This window comes from Lagopus muta, chromosome 6, assembly GCF_023343835.1.
Source record: "Lagopus muta isolate bLagMut1 chromosome 6, bLagMut1 primary, whole genome shotgun sequence".
Taxonomy (NCBI): domain Eukaryota; kingdom Metazoa; phylum Chordata; class Aves; order Galliformes; family Phasianidae; genus Lagopus; species Lagopus muta.
In genome coordinates this window covers 3225337-3250769 of record NC_064438.1, presented here as the reverse complement: position 1 = coordinate 3250769, position 25433 = coordinate 3225337, and the positions used below count along the sequence as shown (strand labels likewise).

The following is a 25433-nucleotide window of genomic DNA, read 5'->3' as shown; positions in this document are numbered from 1 at the left end:
TGTGGCCAAAGGCCACCGACGGTCACTCCTAGTTGGGGTCTGCAAGGACAGCTGCCCTTGACCCCGTAGCGCCCACTGCCTCTCGTCCCTGTCGCCAGACAGTGCAGACAGTGAATGCCGTGGGGCTGCGCCAGCGGCCTTTTATACTGCGGGCCTGCCTGGCACATAATGGCGGGCGGGGCAGCGGCCTGCAGCTGTTGGCCGGTGCGGCCTTCCGGCCCAGCTCATAATGGAAGGCAGGGCGGTGGCCCTCTGCGCTGTGGGGCGGGGCGGCCGTGCGGCCCCAGCTCAACATGGAGGCTGGGGCACAGTGGCTGTAAGCTGCGCTGGGGGGTAGAGACGTCACGGGCTTGGGCAGAACTGCCCTCCACAGTGCTGGGCCGTAGGACGACCTGCAGCGGTGCTGCGGTACATGGACTTGTCTGGCACTGGAGAAGAGAAGCAGTAGGCCACCCAGCTCATTGTGACTTCCATTTAGATTCCAATACAGGAAATATCTCACCGCACTTTCATGGCTCTGTGGCTTTTGGTTTCTGGTATTCTGCATCATAACACCGTGCCATGCGCTGGGAGTTACAGTGTTCGTGCTCCTGTTCCAGGCACCTGTCCCTGCACATCTCGGAAGCCATGGGATCTGCCCCGTCCCTGTTGGGCGATCTCTTACTGCCTTGCAGTGGGGATAGGAGTCTGCTTGCCTAGATGTACCAGGCTTTTCAGTTTTGACTCGCTCTCAGTAACTCTCTTTCGCTCCTATTTTATTTGATCCATCAGTCTCAATTTCAATTAGATTGTATTATACTGCGTTATCTTGCATTCCCACATCCTAGTTAGTAAAATAAGCTTTCCTCCATAGATTGTTGCTGCTGCCTGCTTTCCTTCCCTGAGCTCAGCTCCCATCTGCCTATCCCTTTTCCCTGTTCCTTCCCATATTATGGGGCCGGGGGGGCCCAGGGGCCTACTGCCCCCCTGTCACTGGCATAGATTGACCCAGTTAACTCCGTCACACATACCTACAAGCTAGTTAAGTTAAAAGAACCTGGCTGCAGGTGTATCCTTCTCAAGGAGCTGCTGGAGCAGACGGCCAGGCTGCTGTGAGAAATCAGCAGTCTGAGGAGCACATGGGCATACCTGAGGGAGACAGATAGAAGGAGGTGTGAACCCTAGCACCACTTCCCCGTTTTTCATATCTGTGATAAAAAAAGCTATCGATATTGATATGCTGAGGCTCATTTATGCTACCATTCCAGTTATCAAGTACACATGGCACTGAGCACATGTTTCAGCTCTGTACCACAACAACTAGAGCCATCTGCAATCAATGGGAAGTCGAGAGGGCCAGGACTGAAACCTGCGTTGCGTGCAGCTCGGCCTCCTTCCAGCGCAGCAGCTGCTGAGTCTCTGTCGCCCGCTGCCGCTGCTCCCACTCCTTCAGCTGCTGCTCCTCCTGGGCCTGCTGCTTCTTCCAGGCCCCCCCCTTACGCACCTCACTCTATCGCCAGCCATGGAGCTCATTGGCCTGGAAGGACAAAGCCCAGGGAGCAGTGCAAGCTCCTTGGGACCAACCCCTATTCCATCTCCAAGGGATCTTCCCACAGCCACAAAACCCACCTGCATACAAGCGGCGCATGAACAAGGGGTTCCTGCTGTTCCATCGTCCACCCCACAGATTTCACAGCGCTGGAATCATTAACCAGAGGAGCCTCAGAAGCCCTTCGACCCCAATTGAGCCGCAAAATAGAAGGAGATCCAACGAGACGTGGAAGGGAATTTAATTACGTGCCCTTAAACAACACTCAGCATGGCTGCAATTAATGTGTGGCACAGGAGACACAGAGGGGACACGGCAGAGGACACTGGGAGGACACAAAGGCATAATTGGCACGCGAGGACATAGAGGGAACGTGGAGGGGGATGCGTCATAAAATGGGTTGGGACAATGTGGGAGCAGACAAACTGAGTTTGGAGGCCCAGGTTGCAGATCCCACAATGAGAATCACAAAAGAGGGAACAGAGATGTCACAAGAAGGTGTTGAGCTTAGAAAGAGTGGCAGAGGAACTCCGGAGAACACAGAATCCCTTTACAGAACAGTGCATCAGCTCCAGGCATTTCCAGAGTCGCAACACTCAGTCACCCAACCAGGTTGGGTTTATCCACGGACGAGCTAGGACGGTCCACGTACTTTGTTTCCAGTCTGCCCTCAATGGCAATTGGTGACATTTGTAATAAATAGGGGAGCACAGATTTCAGTGCTGATACAGTGAGGTGCTGAGAAGCTGCACGTGCAGCACAAGGGCTGAGATGACCGACATCAATGGAGCGAGTGCTGGCTGCCCACCTGCTGGGGTCAGCTTACAGCTCCCCAGGGAGAAACGTGCGTCATCTCCTCGCACAGCAATTAAAGAACGCTGTGACATTATTGGAGGGTTTGGTGTCCTCAGTGGGTAAACCCGGCACCTGCCTGTACGGCAGCGTGTGGCCTTTTGGCTCCAACAGCAATCCAAACCCCACAGAAACAGGGAGGGAACCAGAGAGCCCCTCAGTGACCTGGGAGCCACAAGGGCCCCACAGGTGGCACCGCAGGGACACACAAATAAGACACACAGCCCCAGAAGTCCCCCACAGCAGCCTGGGGCTGGCAACAGGACAGTAATTGACCCATAAGTGCCCCCACAAGCGGGGCAGCAGGGACCCACAAATGACCAACAGCAGCCTGTGTCCCAAAAAGTGACACATCAGCGCCCCACAAGCTACCCATAAGTGACCCACACGTCCCACATCTGCTCCCACGGCTGCGTTGCTTCCACCTGTGCTCACAGGGCTGCACACTTCACCAGCTGCTCCAGCACTGCTTCACATGCACTCCCCGTACAACTCGTCCAGCACCCCATTTTAGGGGCACCGACCCCTACCCCGCTGTCACAGCCATGCGCTGAGGGCACCATAACCCCGCTGCGCACAGCCATCAACTCGTCCCAGGACTCCACGCACCTCACAGGCATCCCCCAATGCGCGGAACTGCCGCTGCCTGCTGCTGAGTCCCACGATCGATCAGGCAGGAAAGTTCTTGCCGTGGTCTCTGCTGCCACCGCGTGGCCAATGCGCGGAACTGCCGCTGCCTGCCGCCGAGTCCCGCCAGCAGCAGAACGCATGCGCCCAGAAATGCGGAAGTGCCGTTCTAACCGCTCTGCGCAGCTCATCCGCCGCTCTCTATGGTGATCAGTCCTCCAGCTAATACGAGCACGCGCCCGGCAACTTCACAACAGCAACTGTTTTTACAAAGCACTGCGGGTACGAGCAAGCAGCCGATCCTCGGACTGCCGGCTCAGCGATATTCTCCCTCTGCTAATCCAGGATGCCCCTCGTCTATTTCCGCCCTTTGATGCCCGAGCCCACCCGGGAACGGACCGGTTCGGCTCACAGCTGCCCCTCAGCGCCTCGCGGCATCCAACTCGCTCGCTGCCCCGCTGAACCAGCAAACTTCCCTTCCACCCCCAGCCCCGCGCCGTCCCTCCAGCCGTTTAAAAGCCCTCGCAGCGGCAGTGGAACGCCGCTCGGAACGGCTCGCAGGGACTCGCAGTCGCGCAGCAGCACCCACCCGAGCAAGTCTCGGGCAAGCACTACATATGCGCAAATGGGGGCACCACAACGCGCTATATATGTGATATATACTGTGATGCGCGTGCGGCCGATTGGCACTGGATTCTTTTTGCTGCAAAGTTCGCGTCTTTTTGCATCTCGTTGTTGGGCACGGATTGGCCACGCGGGGTTATTAGATACCGTGGAAGGAAATTCGATGCTGTATTCCCAATCGGCCACCAAACGGCACCAGAGAACGTGGAACGGACTTCGTTGCAGTTCCGCCGCTTGGAAACTGTGAATCGAAAAGTCTTCTGTGAAACTGTGATCGAAAGTCGTATGTTTACATGGCTTTTTCTTTCCATCTTTTTTCTAGGCTTTGGGCCGAAGGAAGGTGGAACCGCACAGAAGGCAGCATAACTCACAGAACTTCTTCCAGTGGGCTTCAGAATCGGTTAGAAGGAGCGAAGACTTCTTAACCACTTATCAGATATCGCTTGTGAAATACAAGAGCCCGATCTCTAGGCAGTACCCAAAGCACTTCTCAGAAAAATCCTGCACTGACAAAGCCTGTTCCTCAGAATGAAAACAACATGTAGCCAAATAAATCATCTTAATTACAATACCATCTTTGTAGCACTGGCTTATCATAATCAGAGCCTTTTCTGCACTCCAAGAGATGCTATGAAGATGAGCTACTTTAAGAAATGCTTTGTGCTCTTCAGTGGACACATCTTTTTGAATTGGCTGCAGGGGGTGACAGTTCTGTGTTCCATCAAAATAGATTGCATTAGAATATTTCCCCAAATGTAGCAATTTTTGATGCTCGTGAAGAAACAACAAACTTCAGCTAATGAAAAAGCTGACTGAAGCATGAGGCAGAGGAGAAAAAACAAAAATGAAAAGCCACAACTAAAGAGAAGGCACATGATGACAGCTTACGACAAAACTAACAAGTAGCTGAATTTTGCTACTTTGCTGAATTTAATTACGTGCCCTTAAACAACACTCAGCATGGCTGCAATTAATGTGTGGCACAGGAGACACAGAGGGGACACGGCAGAGGACACTGGGAGGACACAGAGGCATAATTGGCACGCGAGGACATAGAGGGAACGTGGAGGGGGATGCGTCATAAAATGGGTTGGGACAATGTGGGAGCAGACAAACTGAGTTTGGAGGCCCAGGTTGCAGATCCCACAATGAGAATCACAAAAGAGGGAACAGAGATGTCACAAGAAGGTGTTGAGCTTAGAAAGAGTGGCAGAGGAACTCCGGAGAACACAGAATCCCTTTACAGAACAGTGCATCAGCTCCAGGCATTTCCAGAGTCGCAACACTCAGTCACCCAACCAGGTTGGGTTTATCCACGGACGAGCTAGGACGGTCCACGTACTTTGTTTCCAGTCTGCCCTCAATGGCAATTGGTGACATTTGTAATAAATAGGGGAGCACAGATTTCAGTGCTGATACAGTGAGGTGCTGAGAAGCTGCACGTGCAGCACAAGGGCTGAGATGACCGACATCAATGGAGCGAGTGCTGGCTGCCCACCTGCTGGGGTCAGCTTACAGCTCCCCAGGGAGAAACGTGCGTCATCTCCTCGCACAGCAATTAAAGAACGCTGTGACATTATTGGAGGGTTTGGTGTCCTCAGTGGGTAAACCCGGCACCTGCCTGTACGGCAGCGTGTGGCCTTTTGGCTCCAACAGCAATCCAAACCCCACAGAAACAGGGAGGGAACCAGAGAGCCCCTCAGTGACCTGGGAGCCACAAGGGCCCCACAGGTGGCACCGCAGGGACACACAAATAAGACACACAGCCCCAGAAGTCCCCCACAGCAGCCTGGGGCTGGCAACAGGACAGTAATTGACCCATAATTGCCCCCACAAGCGGGGCAGCAGGGACCCACAAATGACCAACAGCAGCCTGTGTCCCAAAAAGTGACACATCAGTGCCCCACAAGCTACCCATAAGTGACCCACAGGTCCCACATCTGCTCCCACGGCTGCGTTGCTTCCACCTGTGCTCACAGGGCTGCACACTTCACCAGCTGCTCCAGCACTGCTTCACATGCACTCCCCGTACAACTCGTCCAGCACCCCATTTTAGGGGCACCGACCCCTACCCCGCTGTCACAGCCATGCGCCGAGGGCACCATAACCCCGCTGCGCACAGCCATCAACTCGTCCCAGGACTCCACGCACCTCACAGGCATCCCCCAATGCGCGGAACTGCCGCTGCCTGCTGCTGAGTCCCACGATCGATCAGGCAGGAAAGTTCTTGCCGTGGTCTCTGCTGCCACCGCGTGGCCAATGCGCGGAACTGCCGCTGCCTGCCGCAGAGTCCCGCCAGCAGCAGAACGCATGCGCCCAGAAATGCGGAAGTGCCGTTCTAACCGCTCTGCGCAGCTCATCCGCCGCTCTCTATGGTGATCAGTCCTCCAGCTAATACGAGCACGCGCCCGGCAACTTCACAACAGCAACTGTTTTTACAAAGCACTGCGGGTACGAGCAAGCAGCCGATCCTCGGACTGCCGGCTCAGCGATATTCTCCCTCTGCTAATCCAGGATGCCCCTCGTCTATTTCCGCCCTTTGATGCCCGAGCCCACCCGGGAACGGACCGGTTCGGCTCACAGCTGCCCCTCAGCGCCTCGCGGCATCCAACTCGCTCGCTGCCCCGCTGAACCAGCAAACTTCCCTTCCACCCCCAGCCCCGCGCCGTCCCTCCAGCCGTTTAAAAGCCCTCGCAGCGGCAGTGGAACGCCGCTCGGAACGGCTCGCAGGGACTCGCAGTCGCGCAGCAGCACCCACCCGAGCAAGTCTCGGGCAAGCACTACATATGCGCAAATGGGGGCACCGCAACGCGCTATATATGTGATATATACTGTGATGCGCGTGCGGCCGATTGGCACTGGATTCTTTTTGCTGCAAAGTTCGCGTCTTTTTGCATCTCGTTGTTGGGCACGGATTGGCCACGCGGGGTTATTAGATACCGTGGAAGGAAATTCGATGCTGTATTCCCAATCGGCCACCAAACGGCACCAGAGAACGTGGAACGGACTTCGTTGCAGTTCCGCCGCTTGGAAACTGTGAATCGAAAAGTCTTCTGTGAAACTGTGATCGAAAGTCGTATGTTTACATGGCTTTTTCTTTCCATCTTTTTTCTAGGCTTTGGGCCGAAGGAAGGTGGAACCGCACAGAAGGCAGCATAACTCACAGAACTTCTTCCAGTGGGCTTCAGAATCGGTTAGAAGGAGCGAAGACTTCTTAACCACTTATCAGATATCGCTTGTGAAATACAAGAGCCCGATCTCTAGGCAGTACCCAAAGCACTTCTCAGAAAAATCCTGCACTGACAAAGCCTGTTCCTCAGAATGAAAACAACATGTAGCCAAATAAATCATCTTAATTACAATACCATCTTTGTAGCACTGGCTTATCATAATCAGAGCCTTTTCTGCACTCTAAGAGATGCTATGAAGATGAGCTACTTTAAGAAATGCTTTGTGCTCTTCAGTGGACACATCTTTTTGAATTGGCTGCAGGGGGTGACAGTTCTGTGTTCCATCAAAATAGATTGCATTAGAATATTTCCCCAAATGTAGCAATTTTTGATGCTCGTGAAGAAACAACAAACTTCAGCTAATGAAAAAGCTGACTGAAGCCTGAGGCAGAGGAGAAAAAACAAAAATGAAAAGCCACAACTAAAGAGAAGGCACATGATGACAGCTTACGACAAAACTAACAAGTAGCTGAATTTTGCAGCATCAATTCAAGAAATTCCTTAAACAAAAACCCGTAACTTTACTTACACATATTCGATGAACACACTTGTATTTTTCTGGCACTGATAACTCTCCTACAGATTTTATTACAGCCACTGCTTTGTTGTCATCTGGTGGATCAGAACTGTTACTGTAAAAACCGTTCTCATCACTGTCTGGCATTTCTTCCTCTTCTTCACTCTAACTTTCATCAGAATTTCCATTTATAGGGAAGTCTGTATTGTCTTCTTTTTTAGGCTCATCCAACCGAAAGAGCTCCGACAGCATGAAGTTTGCTGAAGCAATAATCTTTTCAAAAAAGGAAAGAAAAACCAGAGATTCATTTCCATGTAAAAATTCTCTTTTGAAAGGCAACAGCAATACACTTGCACTTAGAATAAGGAGTAAACAGTACATACAAACAGATATTTGATAATCTGCAAGTACAGCCTGTATTCTCACCTTGCCTGAGCACTGAATGTTTAAACAATATTTAAGAAACAAGTCAAAGGAGATGGCCAGGTAACCGTTGTATGTGCAAACAAAGCAGGCAGTCAAGCTCACCCACGTTTGTTTTTACCCACCTTACAAACGAATTATAAACCTCTGCAGACTTCCAGAGAGCAACCTGCCCTTGTGCCTTCCACCAACCTAAAATTTCTTTTAGAAGACAGCCCTTTCAGGGCCTTTGCCTCTTGTTTTGCAGAAGAGGACAAAGGTAAGAATTAGGAAATAGGGCCATCCTGTCCCATACCTTTCTTTCATTCATAAAGAAGGGCAGTTGTTGATCACCCTTTTCTTCTTTTGAGTGCCATCTTAAGAACCTTTTTTCACATCTCTTCTGTTTTAGCTATAGTTTGGGAGAAAATGTAATCTGCTTTCCAGAGTAGCTCCCACCTTCACTTCTCCCCAGCAGTTCAGCGTTCAGAGGTCTGCATTTCATTTCTTCCTGCTCCTTTGGTTTATTTATTTGCATGCTTTAATATTATCAACATATTTTCAAACCCTGACCACATGTAATTATGAAATAGTAAGTATTGGGCACTTGAAAGCTATCCTGTAGCAGCAGCAAGATTCAGCCATATAGCAGCACATCAGGACAAATCCAAGGCACGCTGGTGATGAACTAAGATTCTGCGATCTAAACCAGCACTGTTTCCTCACCCTTAGGTTTATTTTTTATATAGAAATAAGTCTGAGGCAAGAGGTACCAATGCTCAAACTAACTTCTTCCTGAAGTCTGCTGTAGTACTCAGGCCTGCATACTTCACTCCATAACCTCCTACCTCCCCCCTCAAGACAGAGAACCTGAACACCTGAAACACAGTGGGGCCAAGACTGCATCACTGAACTTCTCTGCAATGACACCTTAGATTAATACAGCAAGATGAGAAATAGATACATGCATTCTATATAAACATTTTTGCCTCCCACTTTAAGTAGTGTTTGCAGAAAGGCTTATTAATGAACAAACATACCTGATAATTACGTCAGCAAAAAACAAACAAACAAACAAACAACAACAAAAACAAAACATTCCTTACATCAAGGCTTAAGATTTCTACCATAAGTTTACTTGAAGCTTGAAATCTTGTCACTTTTGTATCACAAGACGAATTTGAGACTCAGGGATGAGTCACACTGCCATCAAATCTGCTAGGAAATCTGAGTCAGATCCAGTGAAAAACAAACTGGAACAGACCACATACTGCATTAAGGTGACCTGCTTTTAGGCATCCGGCTCTTGAGCTGGAATCAGCAATTTTAAGTTGGAACTAGTTAGGATCATCTAATTCCACAGATGAGTTCCAAAGATCCCCTCCAGCCCAAACCAATCTACGTTGAGTGTTTACGGTCCACCTTAAGTTACTGACGCCATATGTCTCTATGATTACACAAACATTAAGTAATAGCTTTAAGGCTTCAAGTTTTGGATTTAGGTGCCTAAGTAGGAAGGGTTCTGACTACCAAGAAACTTCTCCATTGCCTTTACACAAAGATACAAGAACATAATGCTCTTACTTGAGGATGTCTGCCATTGTCCAGTAACTTAAGACAATTCAGAAGCAATGTTCTGATAGTGCCATAGTGTTTCTTGTTCTGGTTTTTCTTCAGCATCATAATGCAAGCAACTCTAAGAGGAAAAAGTTAAAAAAAAAAAAAAAAAACTAGTGAACTTTTGGGGCTATAAGGAACAAAGCTTTAAGCAAGATGCTACAAATGTAGGCTTTTCAAATGTTTTAACAGGTCTACAAGACTTAGGGAGAACACAGTTTGCACAAAGAAATAGCAGAAGTTACAACAGAAGTTATGAAAAAACTCACTTGTACAGAAGAATTGCCACTGGCATTGTATAAAAGGGTTTTGGTATTCGTCTTCTGTTTCTTCACAAAGGGTTGTTAGGTCATAGAGTTTTACTATATCACTCCCACTTGCTGAAAGGCAAAACTTTTTGTTAAGCAGCATGACACAAACTGAGAAAAGATCTATGTTAATCTAAGTTTACTTACCCTTAAATAACCAGTATGTATGTCCCTCTTTGGTGCAATTTGATTTCAAAAAAGGTAAGATATTTTGAGCAGTATCTTTTATCGCTTTGGTAGAGAAATTGGAGTTCTCCAAGTTGAGAATATCTTCAGTCTTGATCGCTTCATATTTCTGCAAGGAATATATTTTATAACGAGATCAGGAGGGCTTTTTGCCACTACCACACATCTACAGATCAGAATCTCCATTATCTGCTTAAATAAATCATCTACTACTACAATACAGTGTCAAAATTGAGTTATTCCTATGATATACTTTAAGATTTTTATTGAGTGGTATTATCAAATTGTGCCTGCTTGTAAGGAAGATCCACTGCTAAGAGAAACCTATGTCTGAGGAAATAGAGAACAAAAGGTGAAAAAGCAGCAGCGTAAAATCTACCTACAACATCAGTGAAACTTAGTCAGCAACTGTATGCTGCCAAGTGCAAGTGAAAAACCCAGCCAGTATCTGCAGGCTCTTGAACTGGTTCTTAACTGAAACAATTAAGAGGCATGCATCAATGATTTTAAGATGCAAGAAACTGATGCATTCCTGCAGCCACATTCTTTCATTTTTTTCGTCCTGGTACATCTGAGCAAACGGAAATCGTACATGCAAGGAAGGAAGGAAGAAAAAAGAACAGATATTTCTAGATTACTGTTGCATGTAGATAATCTGTGTAGATGTTTCTCGTTTTGCAATGAAGATTTTGTAATCTTTTTGTCAGAGCACTAAGATTTGAAAGATCTTTTACAGCTGCAACAGTTTTAGTACAGAATGGTTGATGGACTAGGCACAAACGGCCAGGCTTACCTGAACAATTCCATTAACATGAAAGCACATCACAAGCTCTGGTACGTTGCATATTAAGTTGTCCAACCAACAGTCAATTCCTGTTCACACATTTATTGGCTTGTTGTTATCCTTAGAAACAAATATTCCTGGTGTTATTTAAGTCTTTGCTTACTCTTCAGAAAACAAGTGATGTTTACTAATGGGACTTAATTACTTAAGTCACCTCAGTGGATGGCACTGAAACACTTACTGGTTAACTGTTATATTCTGTAGAGGCAAACAATGGAATACAGTCACGTTTCCTCAGCAGTTTGAGGTTTTGCCTACACTGACACCGAAACTTGAACAAGATCCACATGGCACCCTATCACCACAATAGTGAGTGCTGTTCTAAAAGGCTATTCTGAAGTTCTAAAGCAATGGCAGCACTGGCAGCACCTAATTATAGCATAAGCCTTCTCCTAGACTTTCCAAAATCCCTTTCAAAGCAAAATGCTTATTTTCTAGATGCATCTTAAGTTGACAAATACTTCAAACAAGTTTCAAGTTTTTGCTCATTCTCTGCCAGTGCAAAGGCAGGAACAGAGAGCCCCTTAACCAAGTAATCAGCAAAGTACTAATGAACAGAAAACAGAGCACAATTTCTAGAAAAATAGGTTTTAAATACTTATGAAGGGCCTAACAAGCAGTTAGTGAAATTCAAAATTTCATCAAGAGAAATATGACTGCCATCCTTTATTAAAATAGAAATACAGAAAAGTTACAGACTAAATTAGTGGTATCTCAACACCAAATGCACATTGAAGGCTCACGAAAGGCTCACCGCTTCAAATAAAGATTCAGATGGAAAAAGCAGCAGAACATCTCAAGTTCCAGTGCACGAGGACCATGGGACTTAGCTATGGGACTTCCTGAATTCCAGGATTTTAGAATGCCATTGCCACTTAAGCCTTCAGCGCAAGTCTGATTGTTTAAACTGCATGTAAGCATGAAGAGTCAACAAAAACCTTGCAGATAGCTAAACAGGAAAGCAAAGCAACAAGTCAAAGGCTGGCATACACAATCAATTCACCTGAGACGTAAGCTCACAGCAGGGTATCTCCCTCCTCCAAATATAGGCATATTTGATCCTACTAACACGTGGATATATATCTTCAAAGGTCCACAAGGTGTTACGAACAAAGTCATTTTTAAGTCCCTTCATTAAGAGAAAAAAGTGGTCTATAAATCACCATTATAAACACATTTCTCTGAGACTATCTGCAGAACGACGAGAAAGCAAGATGCAAAAGCAGCAAATAAACGACAGCACAAAATGAACTATGCTATGCATTCATGTTAACTTAAAGGACTGAGATCACAGGTGCCACAAAAGCTGCTACTACAGGAGATTTAAGTTTCTCTCTTGGCTCCAATTTAGACCAAATTTTAAAGCGTCTGATCAAACTGGGGAAGTTGTGGTAGAGCTCAAATTTGACATAAAGCATACCTGACTTTTTCCCTGCCACTGAACAAAGTAGTCAGGTTTTGTTCACTGGGGGCTGAGGCCACGTGCCCCACTATATGTGAGGGCTCAAGAGGCACATTTCCCTGTGAAGAGCACAAGGATAAGGAGCGATTCCACTGCTGAGGTAACTTAGGCCATAGAAAAAAGTTACGTTTATATTCTGAATGACAAAAGCATAGAAGACAAGAGCTTTTACCTCCACCATATTAAAATACATATAAAAATATAAAAGCCTCCAGTCAGCAACTAGAATGGCTCTTCTGTTACAGCTGGACCCAAAAGTGTTGTACTTCATTTCTTACATCCTCATCATCTTCGGGAAGAAAGATTTTCCAGGAACACTTCATTCCCCAAGAGTCAGGACCAGATTATCAACCTCTAGAGCATAAACCTACCATCTCAACGCCTTATTTATAAATAAGAAAAAAAACCAACACCTTCACAAATGCACAACAGCTTCTTTGCAGAGTGATTTGGCAGTAATCACTCAAGAAAGTGAGAAAGGAGTAGCTCTTTTTCTAAGAGCATTCAAGAACTGAATTATACCTCCACTTTAAAGTGTTATTGCATCAGCACACGTGAAATTATGATTTGGTGGTCAACACAGGTAAGAACCATCAGCAGTTAGCTATTCAAGGAACCTGGCATACTAATTGCCACCACTGTTCAGAATAAAGGTAATCCAGACTGTAGAGTGAATACAGTATTTTTCGCCCTCTTCTGAAACTTCATCAATGGCTGTACAGCATTACTCCAAGACCGCTAGGACTGATATTCATCAACAGCACTAGCCACAGAGAGACCCTGGATTAGAGCCTAACACTAATAGTAGCTTGCTGTATAACTGACATTGCTCCCTTCTATTTGTTTTACCCCAAAGCAAGCATTTGTACACACCACTTAATTGTTTTGCAAACATTTTCATAGATTCTTATCTTCCTCTTCACCAATAAATTCAAGGCCATGATAGAGTTTTCAAGGTAATTTAAAAAAGCAGCTCAAAACCATAAGTTCCTTCATACATCTGCCAAATATCAAGCTTGCCTACTTTCAGGTGAAGTCACTGATAACCACTTTTAACCAAAAGTTCTCTCTTTCAAAAAACGTGTATTTTTGCTCACCGTAATACTAAACAAGAAAATCACTTTCCAAGTTCTGAGCACTGAAACATGAAATGCACCTACTGCCAAGTTCCTGTAACTCTTCATGCCTTTGTGACACAACCAGTATGATGGCAGCACGTTTGAAAACCTAATACAGACAACTTTTTATTTGGGACACATGTATTTCCTACCTAAACTAACACACCATTTAAACACACTAACCTGGTTAGAGGCACCTGGATCTTCAGATAACGAAGAAGGCATTTCACAAGGGGCTGGCCAGGAGGCCCTTCCTGCTTCATCGCTCTCATCTGGAACAGCACCCTCCTCGTGCTGTTTTGAACTGGAAGGAACAGGCTGAGCAGCTCCATCACCATTAATGCTGACAAAACATTCACAAGTTTACGATATAGAATCCTCTATAGAATTTTTAAGTTTGTTCTGATTCTTCAGTCTCAGAGAACAGCTCAGCTAATACGCTAGAAGAGTGCTACAAGGACAAGTTTTACTGTATCGTGGGAGGCACTGCTATACTTTGCACATAAGCGAAATCCATTTCTGAGAGGGAATACTGACGGAAGTTAAGCTATGCTACTTAATTTCACACTTTCACATACAGCAACTCATCATAAAAACACATTCATGTGATTTCATGATGTCATCTCTCAAATTCCTCCACGTAAGGATAAAGCAGTACTTAAGACGGACAAATTCTAACATTCACTTCAAAATAATAAACTGGTCAGAAGTTGGAGCAGAATTCAAGATTCATGCAGACATAAGGTTACCTGCAACACAAGAATTTGGAAAGGATAGCCTTCTGGTACCAGTGCTGTTTACTCTTCTTTTTTCTTTGCCACTTCTGATCAATCAGCCTTCGATAAAACTCCTTCAGCCACGTCCAGTCCCCTGTCTAGTCAGTATGGTATGAAATTAACATCAAGATGCACTTGCAAACTAAACAAAGTACCTCACTGCCTTATGAACTTATCAACTACAACATCAAAAATAAACGCCAATGCTAAACTGTTGGTTAATTACTGAAAAGATATTACCTAAAAGAAGTTACATTTCCACAAAGTCAACTTCTCATTAAAAAAAAAATCACGTATGTAGTAAGAGACTGCACAGTAACAATGAATTAGTTAAATGAATAAAGTCGCATAGCTATATGGAGGCAGTTACAGAAAAAAGAAACATAGAATTTTAATTCTACAACACCATGAATATGAAGACATCAGATTCTCTGTCACAGTTTGTGATTAAACCAATTGCTGCAGAGTATGCTTCACGCAGATCATTTGTACTAGCAGACAGATCTCAGGAACTTTGATATATGCTTTCTCACTGGCTACACTACTCTCAAAACAATGCATTTTGACCACACAGTATACATCAAAAAAGGAAAGTTAACCTGAGATGATCTCATGAAGAGCTCTTGAATATGCAGCTCAGCCAACAAGAGCGTCCTCCCAGTGCGATACACTGCCATGCTCACATGTGACTTGCTGTAAGGTATCTTCAGAAGTTTTTTAATGTTCTTGTAGGAGAAGAGAGAACAGAGATTATTTTCCATATAATTAAACATCATTCTAAGACAAAATTCTTAGGAAACTGGACACAAAGGATACATTTTTAACATTGGAAAGGCATGGCCAGAAAAATAAAACCTTATAGAGGCAGAAATTTTAAGACCATCTCTCAAGAAGCTGCATTTGCTGAGGTCAGGTATGAGAATGTGAACAGCAGTAATTTTTAAAAAAAAAAAAAAAAAAAAAAAATCAATGGCAAATGATGGTGCCAAGTCACCAGCATAAACTGTGTTCTGCATTTAAACATTATCTCTTGGATCATCATAACCAAGTACCACCAAAAGCGACTAAGAAAAAGGAAGTTTATGGTTTGGAGCTAAAAGTTTTATCTTCACCACCGAAATAACAATTTGTCAGGTACCCAGAGAGCACCTGAACAGAGTTCTAAGTCAGAGCAGTTATCTGTTCAAGAGAAACACGTAAGAGAATATGCATCTTCTTTCCTCTGAATCATCCTATGCGAATGATGCAGAGCTGTTTCAGTAGATCTTTGCTTTCCCTCAATAAACACAAAGACAACAGGAGACAGGACAGTAGTTTATGGTAAGGTTTACACAAAGCATAAGTTTGAATGATAAAAGTTACACAAACCTTGGAATCAGACACAACATCCACATCATTTCCAATGGAGTCAATGAAGTCATATGCCATACCAAAGCTATAGAGAAAACAGTTCAAGTCATTAAGTACAGAAGGACATCAAGTAACTTGCCTTGCAAAGCAAGGAAACACTCCGAAAGCTTTTTCAGAATTAAAAAAAAAAGCTAGTCTCTAGCTACATGTTACTAGGTAAAAGGAGGCCTAAGGCTAGTTAACAGAACTGCTCTGACAAAAATATTTTCCAAAGCTATGATTGGTAAAGTTGAGATTCAAGTTCAAAATATGCCATAAAGCAGTTTGTGATTTGTTGAAACCAAAAAATCACAGGTATTAAACAAGTTGTCCTGCTGTTGTCTGTTTATCACCTAAAATTTGATTATGAGGATTTATTTAAACAAAGACCCTCAGCATACTGCTAAATTTCACTAACTAGTCGATTTACTGTGAATTTGCTTGCTCAGCAGAGGATTTAAAACCCTTATTTCTAAACATTCTGAACTCACCTCGTTCAACTGTTTTGCAAGCATCTGTGCATAAAGATAACACCACTTGCTGGGTTTGTCCCCAGTTTTTTCCTTTTTGTGTTCACTTTTGATGGTTACAAAGCTTTTTTCTGCTATTAGTTAGCCAGTTCCAATTTATAAAGAACCGGACCAGCCATCAGCTTGATCCTTGACTGCCCAAGGAAACCACACTTGTACCATTTTCAGTCCCTACCAAAAGCAGAGTGGCTAGCTCAAGCAGGCTAGTTTAATTTTGATAAATTTGACTTTAACAGCCAGCCTGAGAAGAACACAAAGACACAAAGTCAGCATCACTGCCTCACGGAAGCATTACGCACCCAAAAAAATTAAGTCCTTTAGCATGAAGGGCATCATTAATCATTTACAAAGGAGACAGCATAAAGGCAGAAAGAGAGTAGAAAAGTAGAAAGTGAAAAAGTAGAAAAGTAGAAGTGACACCTCGCTGTTACAGGAAAAATTTTAGTGAACTTCAACCTTCTATTGGATTTAGTCTTAAAGATCTGGAAAAAACCAACAGAGCCTGCTGCAGGTACCTCGAGAACGGTGTGCTCTTGTTGTTGCCCAGAACAGTCGTGCCCGCAGGTCCCAGCTTGGCACTTTCACGCAACCAATTTGCAGGCGGCAGCTTCAGGTCTGTCTTCTCCTGCAGCCAGGCAAAGGCTGCCTGCGGTGGGGCCAAGGAGTACTTCACCACAGCGCTGCTCTTCACCTCACTGCCTCCAAGGAACAGCACCGAAAGGAACAGCTTTCCAAAGGAGAATCAGTTGGCGTTTCCGTGGCTCCGAAGGCACAGGACGACCCGTCCTGCTAAGCGCTTTCAGGGCGAGTGACACGAGCAACAAAACACGCCGCTAAACTACACGGAAAGCTTTGAAATTACACGCTTAAAAGGAGAAACGGATCCACGGCATATCATTTAGGTAATTAAAACGCAACTTAAACGTTTAAGGACGAGAACACTGCCTGCAATTACAGCTCAATCACAACGAGCGCCTTCCTGCCTCCCTCACACCTGAAAGCGGCGCTCGCACCTGTGCGGGAACCCACAGAACCCCCGGGCCGCGCCACAGCCATCACCTGCTCGTGCTCCTCCGCGTCTCCCCTGGACGTGTTTAAAAACCGCTTGGATGTGGTGCTCAGGGACAGGATTTAGCGCAGGGCTGTTAGTTAGACTAGGATGGTTGGGCTGTGGTTGGACTGCATGATCTTAAGGTCTTTTCCAACCTGAGCGATGGTGTCTCTGCACACTGCTGATGGGGCGCCCAAGGAAATTCTTCCAGAGCTGCTCTCATGCTGTGCCTGCAGCTCCACTGTTGGTCATTCAGTGCAGCACGAGGGGCAGAGCTAATTTCTCCCGGCATCTGCAATCCCTCTCCAAAACGTGTATCACACACTTGTTGTTGAACAGCCCGGCACTTCAGAATACCTTGCCATTTGCTGACAAAAGGGAAGAAAGCTGGGAGTCGTGAGGAGCTACATGTGCCCCCCTGGTACAAATACAGGGAGCAAGCAGAAGGGAAGATCTTTCCTTTCTCAGTGGGTGTGAGTTTATTACTATTGGTGACACAAACAGAGTTCCCTAGGACTTCTCTGAAGGAGACAAGAAGACTGTAGTGCTCTGAGCAGTTCAGCTGCACTGAACTATCTAGGCTGCGTGTGAGAAATGTCGTTGCCTACTATGTGGATAACGTGCCATCAGTCATGGCCAAACTCTTCTGTCTTCTGGGAGCCAGAGGAGATGGAACTCCGTGTGGCTCAGGTGCCCTGTAATTGCTTCATTTTGCACAACGGGATGGAGTGCCAACGTTGAAAGCATTGCAATCAAGATCTTAAATGGGTTTGCACACAGAGCAAAAACTGCTATGTGCCTGGAAGTTGGCTGCAAAAGATTCCAAAAGATTCTTAAGGACGTTCCAATTTCCTGGGAAGGGTTTTCCTTCCAGTGGTTGGGGTGCTGCTGCCCACATAGACAAAGACACAATAAATCTCTGTGTGCACATGTTGTGTACCACACGTGTGCGTCTGCTTTGCAGACAGGTAGGAGCACAGCCGTATGACAGCGTGTGGCAGTAATACATAAAAAATAATAGACATCAGTTAGAGTTGACAAAGAAATGTTAGGCTTCAGACATTAACAAAGAGCCCTGCCTAATTTCAGGGTTTTATTAGCTTTTTGTGTTGCCTCAGCCACTCAGTGTCACAGAGCCCGAGGATGGCAGATGAGTTCTAATGACAGAGAGCATCCATCCGTGTTACAGATCGCAGTTGAGGACTGGCAGTTGCAGCCCAGTGGGTCCCCAGTCCAGCAGTCACGGCACCAGTGGCATTTACTGCCTGGGAGCCCTTGTGAGCAAGAACACTTGTGATCAAGTTCTACGGGCTGTAACAGCATAACTGCTGCCCCAGATGTCTTCCCATTCGGTATGAGGAACATTACAGAACTGCTCCCTGAATTCACCTTCCTTCACACAGTCACTGCAGAAAGAGCAGGTTGGGGCACTGGGCACTTGCAAGCTCTCCTTCCAACAGTCAGTCCATGGGCTGTACATAGTGGCGCCAGCAGCCCTGCTAGGCCAGACTTGTCTTTTATTTTTGCTTTTTGCTTTTTTTTTTTTACTGGAGCTCCACTGTTCCCCAACAAGCTGCAGCAGGACTGCAGAAGGCGATTTCTGGCTTTGTGCTCTTAATAGCAGCTAAATCATTCATGGTTGAGTGACCAAAAGAAAAGGTTTGCTTCCTTTCCAAGCAGCCCAGTGCTGCTGGGGCAGCGCTGCCCAACCCACAGGCACTGCTTGCAAGTGAGAAGCACTGCCTGGTGCTGAGTTGCACCTGTGCACAAAGCTGTCTTGAAGCAGCCCCATCCATCCCTGGAGGCGATCAAGGCCAGGTTGGATGGGGTCCTGGGCAGCCTGATGATGGAGCGTGATGATGGCCAGCTGTGCTGAGGAAGGAACGTATTTTGCTGTTACACGGTTATAACTTGGGATAGTCAAAGTCCTGCTGCTCTCCAGCATCAGCTACTTTTCCCTTGCAGTTACGAGACACGCCTGTATGCCAGAATGTACTGTGGCTGACTTCAGTCCGAAATCTGTGTTAAAAATGAGATTATAAATTAGTTATGTGATCAATACCTCTTCCACCTCCCCTGCAACAAGCAGTGTACTTGCCATTCAGTACATAAATCACAGATTAATTCAGTTCTGAGGTCCCTTTTGTAGTTCATTTTAATTAGCTTCGTTAGCTTCCAGCGGGGTAGTGACTGTTACAAGCTTCCTCTGTGAAACTGTGATCGAAAGTCGTATGTTTACATGGCTTTTTCTTTCCATCTTTTTTCTAGGCTTTGGGCCGAAGGAAGGTGGAACCGCACAGAAGGCAGCATAACTCACAGAACTTCTTCCAGTGGGCTTCAGAATCGGTTAGAAGGAGCGAAGACTTCTTAACCACTTATCAGATATCGCTTGTGAAATACAAGAGCCCGATCTCTAGGCAGTACCCAAAGCACTTCTCAGAAAAATCCTGCACTGACAAAGCCTGTTCCTCAGAATGAAAACAACATGTAGCCAAATAAATCATCTTAATTACAATACCATCTTTGTAGCACTGGCTTATCATAATCAGAGCCTTTTCTGCACTCTAAGAGATGCTATGAAGATGAGCTACTTTAAGAAATGCTTTGTGCTCTTCAGTGGACACATCTTTTTGAATTGGCTGCAGGGGGTGACAGTTCTGTGTTCCATCAAAATAGATTGCATTAGAATATTTCCCCAAATGTAGCAATTTTTGATGCTCGTGAAGAAACAACAAACTTCAGCTAATGAAAAAGCTGACTGAAGCCTGAGGCAGAGGAGAAAAAACAAAAATGAAAAGCCACAACTAAAGAGAAGGCACATGATGACAGCTTACGACAAAACTAACAAGTAGCTGAATTTTGCAGCATCAATTCAAGAAATTCCTTAAACAAAAACCCGTAACTTTACTTACACATATTCGATGAACACACTTGTATTTTTCTGGCACTGATAAATCTCCTACAGATTTTATTACAGCCACTGCTTTGTTGTCATCTGGTGGATCAGAACTGTTACTGTAAAAACCGTTCTCATCACTGTCTGGCATTTCTTCCTCTTCTTCACTCTAACTTTCATCAGAATTTCCATTTATAGGGATGTCTGTATTGTCTTCTTTTTTAGGCTCATCCAACCGAAAGAGCTCCGACAGCATGAAGTTTGCTGAAGCAATAATCTTTTCAAAAAAGGAAAGAAAAACCAGAGATTCATTTCCATGTAAAAATTCTCTTTTGAAAGGCAACAGCAATACACTTGCACTTAGAATAAGGAGTAAACAGTACATACAAACAGATATTTGATAATCTGCAAGTACAGCCTGTATTCTCACCTTGCCTGAGCACTGAATGTTTAAACAATATTTAAGAAACAAGTCAAAGGAGATGGCCAGGTAACCGTTGTATGTGCAAACAAAGCAGGCAGTCAAGCTCACCCACATTTGTTTTTACCCACCTTACAAACGAATTATAAACCTCTGCAAACTTCCAGAGAGCAACATGCCCTTGTGCCTTCCACCAACCTAAAATTTCTTTTAGAAGACAGCCCTTTCAGGGCCTTTGCCTCTTGTTTTGCAGAAGAGGACAAAGGTAAGAATTAGGAAATAGGGCCATCCTGTCCCATACCTTTCTTTCATTCATAAAGAAGGGCAGTTGTTGATCACCCTTTTCTTCTTTTGAGTGCCATCTTAAGAACCTTTTTTCACATCTCTTCTGTTTTAGCTATAGTTTGGGAGAAAATGTAATCTGCTTTCCAGAGTAGCTCCCACCTTCACTTCTCCCCAGCAGTTCAGCGTTCAGAGGTCTGCATTTCATTTCTTCCTGCTCCTTTGGTTTATTTATTTGCATGCTTTAATATTATCAACATATTTTCAAACCCTGACCACGTGTAATTATGAAATAGTAAGTATTGGGCACTTGAAAGCTATCCTGTAGCAGCAGCAAGATTCAGCCATATAGCAGCACATCAGGACAAATCCAAGGCACGCTGGTGATGAACTAAGATTCTGCGATCTAAACCAGCACTGTTTCCTCACCCTTAGGTTTATTTTTTATATAGAAATAAGTCTGAGGCAAGAGGTACCAATGCTCAAACTAACTTCTTCCTGAAGTCTGCTGTAGTACTCAGGCCTGCATACTTCACTCCATAACCTCCTACCTCCCCCCTCAAGACAGAGAACCTGAACACCTGAAACACAGTGGGGCCAAGACTGCATCACTGAACTTCTCTGCAATGACACCTTAGATTAATACAGCAAGATGAGAAATAGATACATGCATTCTATATAAACATTTTTGCCTCCCACTTTAAGTAGTGTTTGCAGAAAGGCTTATTAATGAACAAACATACCTGATAATTACGTCAGCAAAAAACAAACAAACAAACAAACAACAACAACAAAAACAAAACATTCCTTACATCAAGGCTTAAGATTTCTACCATAAGTTTACTTGAAGCTTGAAATCTTGTCACTTTTGTATCACAAGACGAATTTGAGACTCAGGGATGAGTCACACTGCCATCAAATCTGCTAGGAAATCTGAGTCAGATCCAGTGAAAAACAAACTGGAACAGACCACATACTGCATTAAGGTGACCTGCTTTTAGGCATCCGGCTCTTGAGCTGGAATCAGCAATTTTAAGTTGGAACTAGTTAGGATCATCTAATTCCACAGATGAGTTCCAAAGATCCCCTCCAGCCCAAACCAATCTACGTTGAGTGTTTACGGTCCACCTTAAGTTACTGACGCCATATGTCTCTATGATTACACAAACATTAAGTAATAGCTTTAAGGCTTCAAGTTTTGGATTTAGGTGCCTAAGTAGGAAGGGTTCTGACTACCAAGAAACTTCTCCATTGCCTTTACACAAAGATACAAGAACATAATGCTCTTACTTGAGGATGTCTGCCATTGTCCAGTAACTTAAGACAATTCAGAAGCAATGTTCTGATAGTGCCACAGTGTTTCTTGTTCTGGTTTTTCTTCAGCATCATAATGCAAGCAACTCTAAGAGGAAAAAGTTAAAAAAAAAAAAAAAAACTAGCGAACTTTTGGGGCTATAAGGAACAAAGCTTTAAGCAAGATGCTACAAATGTAGGCTTTTCAAATGTTTTAACAGGTCTACAAGACTTAGGGAGAACACAGTTTGCACAAAGAAATAGCAGAAGTTACAACAGAAGTTATGAAAAAACTCACTTGTACAGAAGAATTGCCACTGGCATTGTATAAAAGGGTTTTGGTATTCGTCTTCTGTTTCTTCACAAAGGGTTGTTAGGTCATAGAGTTTTACTATATCACTCCCACTTGCTGAAAGGCAAAACTTTTTGTTAAGCAGCATGACACAAACTGAGAAAAGATCTATGTTAATCTAAGTTTACTTACCCTTAAATAACCAGTATGTATGTCCCTCTTTGGTGCAATTTGATTTCAAAAAAGGTAAGACATTTTGAGCAGTATCTTTTATCGCTTTGGTAGAGAAATTGGAGTTCTCCAAGTTGAGAATATCTTCAGTCTTGATCGCTTCATATTTCTGCAAGGAATATATTTTATAACGAGATCAGGAGGGCTTTTTGCCACTACCACACATCTACAGATCAGAATCTCCATTATCTGCTTAAATAAATCATCTACTACTACAATACAGTGTCAAAATTGAGTTATTCCTATGATATACTTTAAGATTTTTATTGAGTGGTATTATCAAATTGTGCCTGCTTGTAAGGAAGATCCACTGCTAAGAGAAACCTATGTCTGAGGAAATAGAGAACAAAAGGTGAAAAAGCAGCAGCGTAAAATCTACCTACAACAGCAATGAAACTTAGTCAGCAACTGTATGCTGCCAAGTGCAAGTGAAAAACCCAGCCAGTATCTGCAGGCTCTTGAACTGGTTCTTAACTGAAACAATTAAGAGGCATGCATCAATGATTTTAAGATGCAAGAAACTGATGCATTCCTGCAGCCACATTCTTTCATTTTTTTCGTCCTGGTACATCTGAGCAAACGGAAATCGTACATGCAAGGAAGGAAGGAAGAAAAAAGAACAGATATTTCTAGATTACTGTTGCATGTAGATAATCTGTGTAGATGTTTCTCGTTTTGCAATGAAGATTTTGTAATCTTTTTGTCAGAGCACTAAGATTTGAAAGATCTTTTACAGCTGCAACAGTTTTAGTACAGAATGGTTGATGGACTAGGCACAAACGGCCAGGCTTACCTGAACAATTCCATTAACATGAAAGCACATCACAAGCTCTGGTACGTCGCATATTAAGTTGTCCAACCAACAGTCAATTCCTGTTCACACATTTATTGGCTTGTTGTTATCCTTAGAAACAAATATTCCTGGTGTTATTTAAGTCTTTGCTTACTCTTCAGAAAACAAGTGATGTTTACTAATGGGACTTAATTACTTAAGTCACCTCAGTGGATGGCACTGAAACACTTACTGGTTAACTGTTATATTCTGTAGAGGCAAACAATGGAATACAGTCACGTTTCCTCAGCAGTTTGAGGTTTTGCCTACACTGACACCGAAACTTGAACAAGATCCACATGGCACCCTATCACCACAATAGTGAGTGCTGTTCTAAAAGGCTATTCTGAAGTTCTAAAGCAATGGCAGCACTGGCAGCACCTAATTATAGCATAAGCCTTCTCCTAGACTTTCCAAAATCCCTTTCAAAGCAAAATGCTTATTTTCTAGATGCATCTTAAGTTGACAAATACTTCAAACAAGTTTCAAGTTTTTGCTCATTCTCTGCCAGTGCAAAGGCAGGAACAGAGAGCCCCTTAACCAAGTAATCAGCAAAGTACTAATGAACAGAAAACAGAGCACAATTTCTAGAAAAATAGGTTTTAAATACTTATGAAGGGCCTAACAAGCAGTTAGTGAAATTCAAAATTTCATCAAGAGAAATATGACTGCCATCCTTTATTAAAATAGAAATACAGAAAAGTTACAGACTAAATTAGTGGTATCTCAACACCAAATGCACATTGAAGGCTCACGAAAGGCTCACCGCTTCAAATAAAGATTCAGATGGAAAAAGCAGCAGAACATCTCAAGTTCCAGTGCACGAGGACCATGGGACTTAGCTATGGGACTTCCTGAATTCCAGGATTTTAGAATGCCATTGCCACTTAAGCCTTCAGCGCAAGTCTGATTGTTTAAACTGCATGTAAGCATGAAGAGTCAACAAAAACCTTGCAGATAGCTAAACAGGAAAGCAAAGCAACAAGTCAAAGGCTGGCATACACAATCAATTCACCTGAGACGTAAGCTCACAGCAGGGTATCTCCCTCCTCCAAATATAGGCATATTTGATCCTACTAACACGTGGATATATATCTTCAAAGGTCCACAAGGTGTTACGAACAAAGTCATTTTTAAGTCCCTTCATTAAGAGAAAAAAGTGGTCTATAAATCACCATTATAAACACATTTCTCTGAGACTATCTGCAGAACGACGAGAAAGCAAGATGCAAAAGCAGCAAATAAACGACAGCACAAAATGAACTATGCTATGCATTCATGTTAACTTAAAGGACTGAGATCACAGGTGCCACAAAAGCTGCTACTACAGGAGATTTAAGTTTCTCTCTTGGCTCCAATTTAGACCAAATTTTAAAGCGTCTGATCAAACTGGGGAAGTTGTGGTAGAGCTCAAATTTGACATAAAGCATACCTGACTTTTTCCCTGCCACTGAACAAAGTAGTCAGGTTTTGTTCACTGGGGGCTGAGGCCACGTGCCCCACTATATGTGAGGGCTCAAGAGGCACATTTCCCTGTGAAGAGCACAAGGATAAGGAGCGATTCCACTGCTGAGGTAACTTAGGCCATAGAAAAAAGTTACGTTTATATTCTGAATGACAAAAGCATAGAAGACAAGAGCTTTTACCTCCACCATATTAAAATACATATAAAAATATAAAAGCCTCCAGTCAGCAACTAGAATGGCTCTTCTGTTACAGCTGGACCCAAAAGTGTTGTACTTCATTTCTTACATCCTCATCATCTTTGGGAAGAAAGATTTTCCAGGAACACTTCATTCCCCAAGAGTCAGGACCAGATTATCAACCTCTAGAGCATAAACCTACCATCTCAACGCCTTATTTATAAATAAGAAAAAAAACCAACACCTTCACAAATGCACAACAGCTTCTTTGCAGAGTGATTTGGCAGTAATCACTCAAGAAAGTGAGAAAGGAGTAGCTCTTTTTCTAAGAGCATTCAAGAACTGAATTATACCTCCACTTTAAAGTGTTATTGCATCAGCACACGTGAAATTATGATTTGGTGGTCAACACAGGTAAGAACCATCAGCAGTTAGCTATTCAAGGAACCTGGCATACTAATTGCCACCACTGTTCAGAATAA

The 25433-nt window shown here is 44.1% G+C and overlaps 2 pseudogenes; both read right to left on the bottom strand.

Annotated features, from left to right (window-relative positions):
* Positions 1-314: 314 nt before the first annotated feature.
* On the bottom strand, positions 315-16746 carry LOC125694699 (erythroid differentiation-related factor 1-like; annotated as a pseudogene).
* The window catches only part of LOC125694698 (erythroid differentiation-related factor 1-like), a 12603-nt pseudogene continuing 3875 nt past the window's right edge, over positions 16706-25433 (bottom strand).